This window comes from Columba livia, chromosome Z (assembly GCF_036013475.1).
Source record: "Columba livia isolate bColLiv1 breed racing homer chromosome Z, bColLiv1.pat.W.v2, whole genome shotgun sequence".
Lineage (NCBI taxonomy): Eukaryota > Metazoa > Chordata > Aves > Columbiformes > Columbidae > Columba > Columba livia.
The window spans coordinates 6,308,525-6,316,180 of record NC_088642.1 but is presented as its reverse complement, the minus strand read 5'-3'; positions in this window follow the sequence as shown (position 1 = coordinate 6,316,180).

The window sequence follows — 7,656 nt, the reverse complement described above, 5'->3', positions numbered from 1 at the left end:
TAGATGTTCATAAATCAATAATTGATAAAATGTACTCTTGTGTAACTAAGTAGAATTTTATGTTGCAGGTAGAATAAACTGATTACATGATACTATAGTGCTCAGTGGAATTATGGAATGAGCTTCATTCGTTCACTCTAATTGCTGCATATTTGTATACAAATGGCTGAAATGGTTCTATCAGTTTTGTAGTCTATAAAACTGCAAGAAAATCTTGCCCTTAGAGTCCACAGATGAAAGCCATTATATTTTCCTAGCTTGTGGCTCTGTGCTCCTGGAAAAGCTGAACATCAGCAGATACATACAGGTTGATGTTCTCAATGCATATGGCCATTAAAGATTTCAAAGCTCTTTTCTCATGGATAGAGGTATTAACCCCTCTGTCCTGGCTAGAATCCAACCTGGGTAAAAAGCCACCTGGACCAGATGCTGAGGGAACTTAAGGATGAAGTGGTCGGGCTGCAAACAGAAATGTACAATCTCTCATTAACATCATCCACTGGAGATGTTTTATCTGTCTTTTAAAAAGACATTAGGGATGATCCTGGGAATTACACACCAGTGAGCCTTACTTCAGCAAAGGGATTGCAATGATAATTAAAAGTAGGATTATAAAAAATCCTAGATAAGCATGATATGTTACAGACAAAGAAATGTGTGTTATATAAAGGAAAATCAAGCTTCTTTAATTTACTAGAATTCTTTGAAAGTGTCAAATAAATATTGGATAAAGGAGAACTGGCTGACATAATCTATTAGGACTTTCAAGAAGCTTTTGAGAAATTCTCTCACAAAAAGCTGTTAAGGAAACTAAGCCGTCATGGAATACGAAGGAAAACACATTATAATGGGACAAAGACTGGCTAAGAAACAGAATGCAAAGAAGGGGAATAAATGCAGGGCTTGGCAGGAACACTTGGTATGTGCTCAGTTTTTATAGTTTTGGTGGGGTTTTGTTGTTGTGGCTTTTTTGTTGTTGTTGTTGTTGTTTTCCCGTTTGTTATTATTGGTTGCTAATTAAGAAAATATTTTGTTGAATTTTTTTTTGTGGCATGAAGCATAAATTAATGTTATGAGAGATGGAAGAATGATTGCATTTCAACAAAGTAAAGGTAGATTTTAAAAAAGAAGCTTCTCAAGTGTTGGTTTCCAGAACTAAATCCTGTGATAATGCACTATGGGCATGTGTGCAGTAGCCACGATGTTCTCGGTCCTTTTCCAGTTAGAGGCTAACTATTGAAGCAGTAGACAGTGTTAGATCATAGAATCATAGAATCATTTTGGTTGGAAGAGACCCTCAGGATCATCAAGTCCAACCGTAACCTAACGCCAGCACTAAACCATGTCCCTAAGAACCTCCTCTAAATGCCTGACTCAGATGGTCCTAATTCTCTGATCTGCTTGGGTGCTAGGTTGGGAGATACAAGAGTTGGTAGAGTTGTGGGATGCCTGTAAACCATAATTCAAGTTTCACCAGGGGAGGTTTAGATTTGATATTAGGAAAAAAAATCTTTACGGAAGGGGTTGTCAGGCATTGGAACAGGCTGCCCAGGGAAGTGGTGGAGTCACCGTCCCTGGAGGGGTTTAAAAGGCACTTAGAGGAGGTTGTTAGGGACATGGTTTAGTGCCAGAGTTAGGTTATGGTTGGACTTGGTGATCCTGAGGGTCTCTTCCCACTGAAATGATTCTATGATCCTAACTTCACTAGCTTATGTTTATTAGTTATATTCCCCCTCCACTCCCCACCTCTTCAGTTTTAACAGTGCCCAAATTTTTAAAGTTGTGGTTTCATCTTCTAAGATATATCACTAATTTTTTTAAATTCAGATCTCATTGCTTCTTCCAAGGTCCATTCCAGTACTTTGCAGAGCTGGACTTGTTTATATGAGGCTGCAGCTACCTTTGCTTTCTCTTGCTATATGTGCCTACTTTGCATGTTCATTTGTAAGGCAGTTCTTGCAAAATGAAAGCCTACAGAGAACAGGAATAGAAGGGTGACATGGTCTCTGTCACTCCAAACAGAAAATGTTCCAGTGATCTTTTTTTTTTCACACCTTGTAGAATTTCAATTTTCCCTTTAAAACATGGATTAAACAACGTTGCCAAAAACATATGCTTCTGTGTCAAACATTTCACTTATTCAGGAATCTAGAGGCAGCTGGAGAGTTCTCACTGCCAAAGTGACTTCAACAATTGTCTCTTTCACTTTTAATTGGAAATATGTTCATTTCAGGTGTAGGATGGATAACCAGTATGTGGCAGTGTTATTATTTCCCTTGCTATTCAGTGTACAAATGTCCTAAGTGACCATCCTTAAATAGCTTGAGGAAAAATGATCTGAATCCATTGCCAAGGCAGCCTCTGCTCCTCGATGTCTGATTTTTCCATGGCACAGATTTCATCTGCTGGTTAAAGATGGGAGTAGTCAGTGTAAGACATGACCAGTCCCTTGCTTCTTGTAAGACCTGCAGGGAGCTACACCAGAGGGTTACGGATGAATTACTGAACCTGAGGGTCTTCTCATTACATTAACTTTAGCCACCACAAAAGGACAGTTCCAGTATTTTTTGCCCTGTGGATATTTTCTTTGGGTTTTATCTGTTGTGTAGGTGGTCCTCCTCACATTACAGTGCTCCAGCCAATCTGGCTACAAACCTTTCTGTGCAAGTTACACTCTAGTTCTCTGTGTTTAAAGAACCTTCTATAATTCCCCAGATTACTGCTCTTCCCGCCCCCCCCCCCTCCCCTCCCTGCCCCCCCGCTTTCTAGTAGGACTTTACTTGAAGGCAAAACCCAGTGAGTCAAATGTCATAGTTTTTCTCATCTTTTTCATTTCCAAACTCGGTTTCTGTGGAGATGGTTGTAACAGTCCTTCCCCAAGCTCCCTTCATAAATAGCTGAGTTTGGTTTGAACCTCATGGCTGCTTATATTGCAGGAAACAAATTGGAAGAAGGTTCTGTAACTGTAATATGAAAAACAGTCTGTACCAGTTTTTTTCAAAGGAAAAGGGAACAGAAACAAGCAAATAAAGCTCAGCATGTACTGATAGGATGATTTTCTCATGAGAGACACATCCGCCCTGCCTTTGAAACTAAAAAAGTGGATAAAACGTGAAGATTGAAGGTTATCAGTTTGTCAAGCAGGACCCACTCTGGGGGCTGAGTGCTTGGTTCTCTGCATCAAATCACAGGTGCCTCATCACCCAGGAGATCATTACCAGACGCCTGTGGCAGGGCGAGGCTAATATCTCTGAGAAATGTGCCATGTATTGACCTACATGGGAGACTCAAAATTTGACCTTTTCTACTTCATGATAAGCTGTCACATCAGATGGTGATATTATCCCACTATCCCCTTTAATGCTGGATCACTATAGCACTCTGGAAATAGGCATCCACTTTTTGCTTTTTCCTTCTTTTGAGTTCCATCCCATCCTTTCTTCTGTCTGCTGCTTCTGCAACAAGTTTTATTTCCCTGCATGTTTTTAAGTGCAATTCTGGTGCCTCCAAGTAGGTGTATATGTGCATGAGAATATATGTATGTAGGTTTGAGGCTGGGGGATGGACCATGTGTATGTTCTGTGCACAAAGAAACCTGGATAGTTTACTATTATTTCTGTATGTTGTACTCAAACTGTGATGAGCACTTTACAGATATGTAAAAACATGCATACACAAAAAGCTTCTAATCAAAACTAGTCTAAGAAAATGTTTGAAAGAAAGACAAGGCAGCAAAAAAATTTTGGGTGAATCAAGGGCAAGGAGTATGAAGATTAAATTGCATTGGGGACTGTAGTTCTTTATATCCTGAATGGAGGGGTTTATTTGAGTTATAAGGCCTGGAATTGCCTCTGGACAGGTGCTTCTCTATGTCCTCAACAGCTACGGTTAATGCACATTTTGTTGTTGATGGTTAAATTTCTTTTTAAAGCTAGCATGAGTTTGCTAATGAATATTCTGCTAATCTCTTTTTCTTTGCGCTTAGAAAATCTCAGCACACGATAACATCCAAGATCCCTCTGTCTTATCTGCCACCCCCCGTACAGACACACACACACACACACACCCCGGCTCTGGCGGCGCTTGGTGAGGGAACGAGGGATGTTGCCATCTAGTGGGTATTGATCAGGCAGAAAAACAGACTTTTCTACCCATGGCTGCTAAGAAAATTCTCCCTCAAATCGGCAAGTGTGGAGAAACACGTTTGAGGGAGACGGAAAAGGAAAAGCTGTCTCTCAGGCTGGCTTTCTGGGGAGCATGTAAAGCATTCAGATCTTATGTCTACTCATGTCTACTCATTCAGATCTTATGTCTGTGTGATGGGATGTTTTGGGAGGCAGGGATACTCTGTCTGCAAAACACCCCCGCAGCCTTCTTTGCCCCTGTGTTTGGAGACAGGACCCCTGACATGTTTCCCCTTTCTTATGTCAGGGCAGGAGTGAACACACATGGCTGCAAAAATGGGGAAGGGTGAAATTCATTCTCCCCTGCCATCAAAACTCCTGCTCCTTTCCATGCAGCAGGGCCAGGCTGGCACATTTTCTATTGTTCCAGCTGGTCACTAAAGCTTTCGTCATGAGGGGAGTTTCACAGTTAGTATTAAAATAAAGAAGGATTATTCACACACAGGCAGGTGGCGTGATCTTACCTTCCAGCCCCATGGAAATGAGGAATTAAATAGTAATAATAATCATCATAATAAAATTAGCCCTTTCTTTCTTTATAAACCTCCATTTGTAGCCGTTGTGCTGGAGGTACCGGGCCCCGGGAGTGCTCAGCGGGGCAAAATCCTCCTGCTCCAATCTGCCTCGTATTAACGAGCTGCTTGACTGGGATGTGACGCTGGCTGAGCAGCAGCTGCTTGGAGTGCGACGTTACAGGGAATTAGCCAAAAGTTTATTCTTAGGTCTTCCTCTCAGCTCTGGCTACATGTTCAACAGCTTGTGCATTTTGTAATGCCTCCTTTCATTGCCATGGCAACCGTTAAAACTTAAGGTGTGTACAACTTGCACGCTCTTAATGCTGTAAGCTGCTGGCAAAATGAAACCCTCGGTCTGCGCTCCTTCTCATTGCTGTTTATTCAAAGGTCCACAGTGCGCTGAGAATGCAACTGGGAACATGTGTTTGCAAAGTACTTTAGGCACAAGAGTGTGATTCAGTGTTTAAGAGAGATTGTGAACCTGATTTTTGTGTCTAGTTAGTCATTTGAGATGGGGTAGCGGAGCTATCACTTCTGGCTGAGTTGCTTCTCCTCTTCATGTTTTCCTGAACCGGCTCTGGCAGAGACCATGTGTATTGCTGCCTCGTAAAGTGCAGCCTCAAATAGTTTCCAAGCAGTCAGGTAATGGGGAGGGCAATGAGAGCTGCATGATCACAGGTAGATCGATAAGATGTAACTTGGTGCTGAGAAACTACCAGCTTCTACCACATGGCAGATTAAGGAGCCATTTCCCCCTTGGAAGAGCTTGCTTTTATACCTGAGTTACTCTCTGAAAGCGGTTACTCCCTAATTTCCCATTCAGCTGTTGGCTGCAGTAGTCAACCTCAAAAATTAAAAAAAAAAAAAAAAAAAACAAAGCAAAATCAACACCACCAAACCAAACCAAAACAACAAAAAAGTGGACTGCTTTGTGGCTCGAAATGTCACTTGGGTAAGGTGCCACTGAACCCCTATATAGCTTTATATCACCACCACAGCTATATCCAGCCCAAGTTTGGCTGGAGGAGTTGCATCAGCTGAGGGCTGTTACCTGCAAAAGGAGACCCTGCTTTACACCAAAATCTTTCAGAGTGAAGCCATTTTTCCTTCCTACAAAACAACTTTGCTGTGAATCAAATCCTGCAGCCACTAATAACTGTCCCTATGGAGAAATCCTACAGAATGGAGAAGGTTTGAAACCTATAGGGTTTATAGAAATTAAATTGGTTTCTATAGAAATTACTCTAAATAGCCACTTAATTTAATAAAGGATGCTACCCCTTCTGTAGAATTTTCACATCATATGATAAATCTGAAGGGAGAATAATATCCCTGCAAATACAATTGTTCAGATTGGTTTAAAAATCCTATAGAAAACTTATTTCTCTGTCTTAATTTTGCTAAGATTTTTTGTTTGCACCAGGGGCTTGAAATTGTAAATCTCAAAGCATTTCACAAAGAAAGAGCACATCTGTCTGGAGACCACAGAGCCCACTTAGTGCCACTTTCCGTGTCTGGGAAAATAAATCCAGGTAGTCCTGCACTCTGAAGTCACCTTTTCAAACAAGATTCTGGTAGCATTTGAAGCTGTTCGTTTTTGTTTTGGGGAAAGAATGACAAAATATCCCAAATGTCTCCCCTTCCTCCCTCTCTCTTCAAATACCTAATCTTCCCAGAAACAGAGGGCTGTGAGTCATTTTAAGCTGTTTCTTCAACAGAATATCAGCTCAGTGGTGTGCCCTACAACCTGCAGAGATTTGGAGGCGATTAGGTTACAATTGCAAAATGAATCTTTTTTATGCATTCATCAGATTTTTTATTTTTTTTGTAATAATCTTCAATGATCAAAAATACATGGAAGCAGAGAGCATGGATAGAACCAGTGCATTGCTATCTATATTCAATTTCTTTTTTGTTGTTGTTGTTCACTAGAACCTGTTAAATATGTTTGTGTTTTGATTTGTGTGTTGCATTCAAACTGGCACTTCCAGCTGCTATATATTTGGTGGTTAGTAATCTTTTCCATTATATTTTGAAAGGAACAGATTTCTTCCTGCCTAAAATAAGCAACCAGCTACAAGGAAGCAATGGCTACACTGTGGTTTGCTGTTTTGTTGCATGCTTAAAATACTGGTGCTCTGAGAAAGCTGCAGGTAATGCTGAAACACGGCTACTTCTACCACTAGGAATTTTAAGCTGAGCCCTCATCTAGTGAATATCAGCATAGCTGTACTGACTTGAGTAGAATTACTTTGATTTACGCTATATCTGAGTCTATTTTTTTTTTGTTTGTTAGTTTTATGTATTTTTATATATATGTATTTTTAGTCCTTATTTTCCACTTCAGTGCATGAATGAGTTCGGGGCAAGACGAATCTCCTGATAGGGAACAGTGGGTTGGTAGTACAATGTTTACCCTGCTGTGCCGGGAGGAGGGGGAATCTGCTCTGTGCATCATACCCAGAGGGGTTATCCCGTGGTGAGAAGCTGTAGAAAACACAGTGGCCTGAAATTCAGCCCGAGGATTGTTAAAGACAATACTATAAAGCTAAAGAGACGGTAACAGTGATCAGAAATGTCTGTTCGGAGGGTGTCACGAGGAGAGACATAGAAGGAAAACTGAACTGTCACAGGAAATCTCTGAAAGAACAGTACTTTAGTAAATTTCTTTAAGAATTCCCACTAATGCTTGTAATTAAAAATAGATTGCAAGATAACACCAGCAGCTGAGGCTGCACTGATCTCTCAATCTGAATTGATCAGAGCAGCATTTTCTTACCTTCAGAAAGGGAATCTCGAACCTTCTGTACCTGAATATGTGTGTGCATATACACTTCAGTGGTAGGTTATTTTCTAGTTGCCTACATGGTTTCACGAAATTTCCTCTGAATAATCTGAGTGGAGCAAGTGATCAGTTGCAAAACACAGTCGTAGCACACAATACTCCTACCCATTGG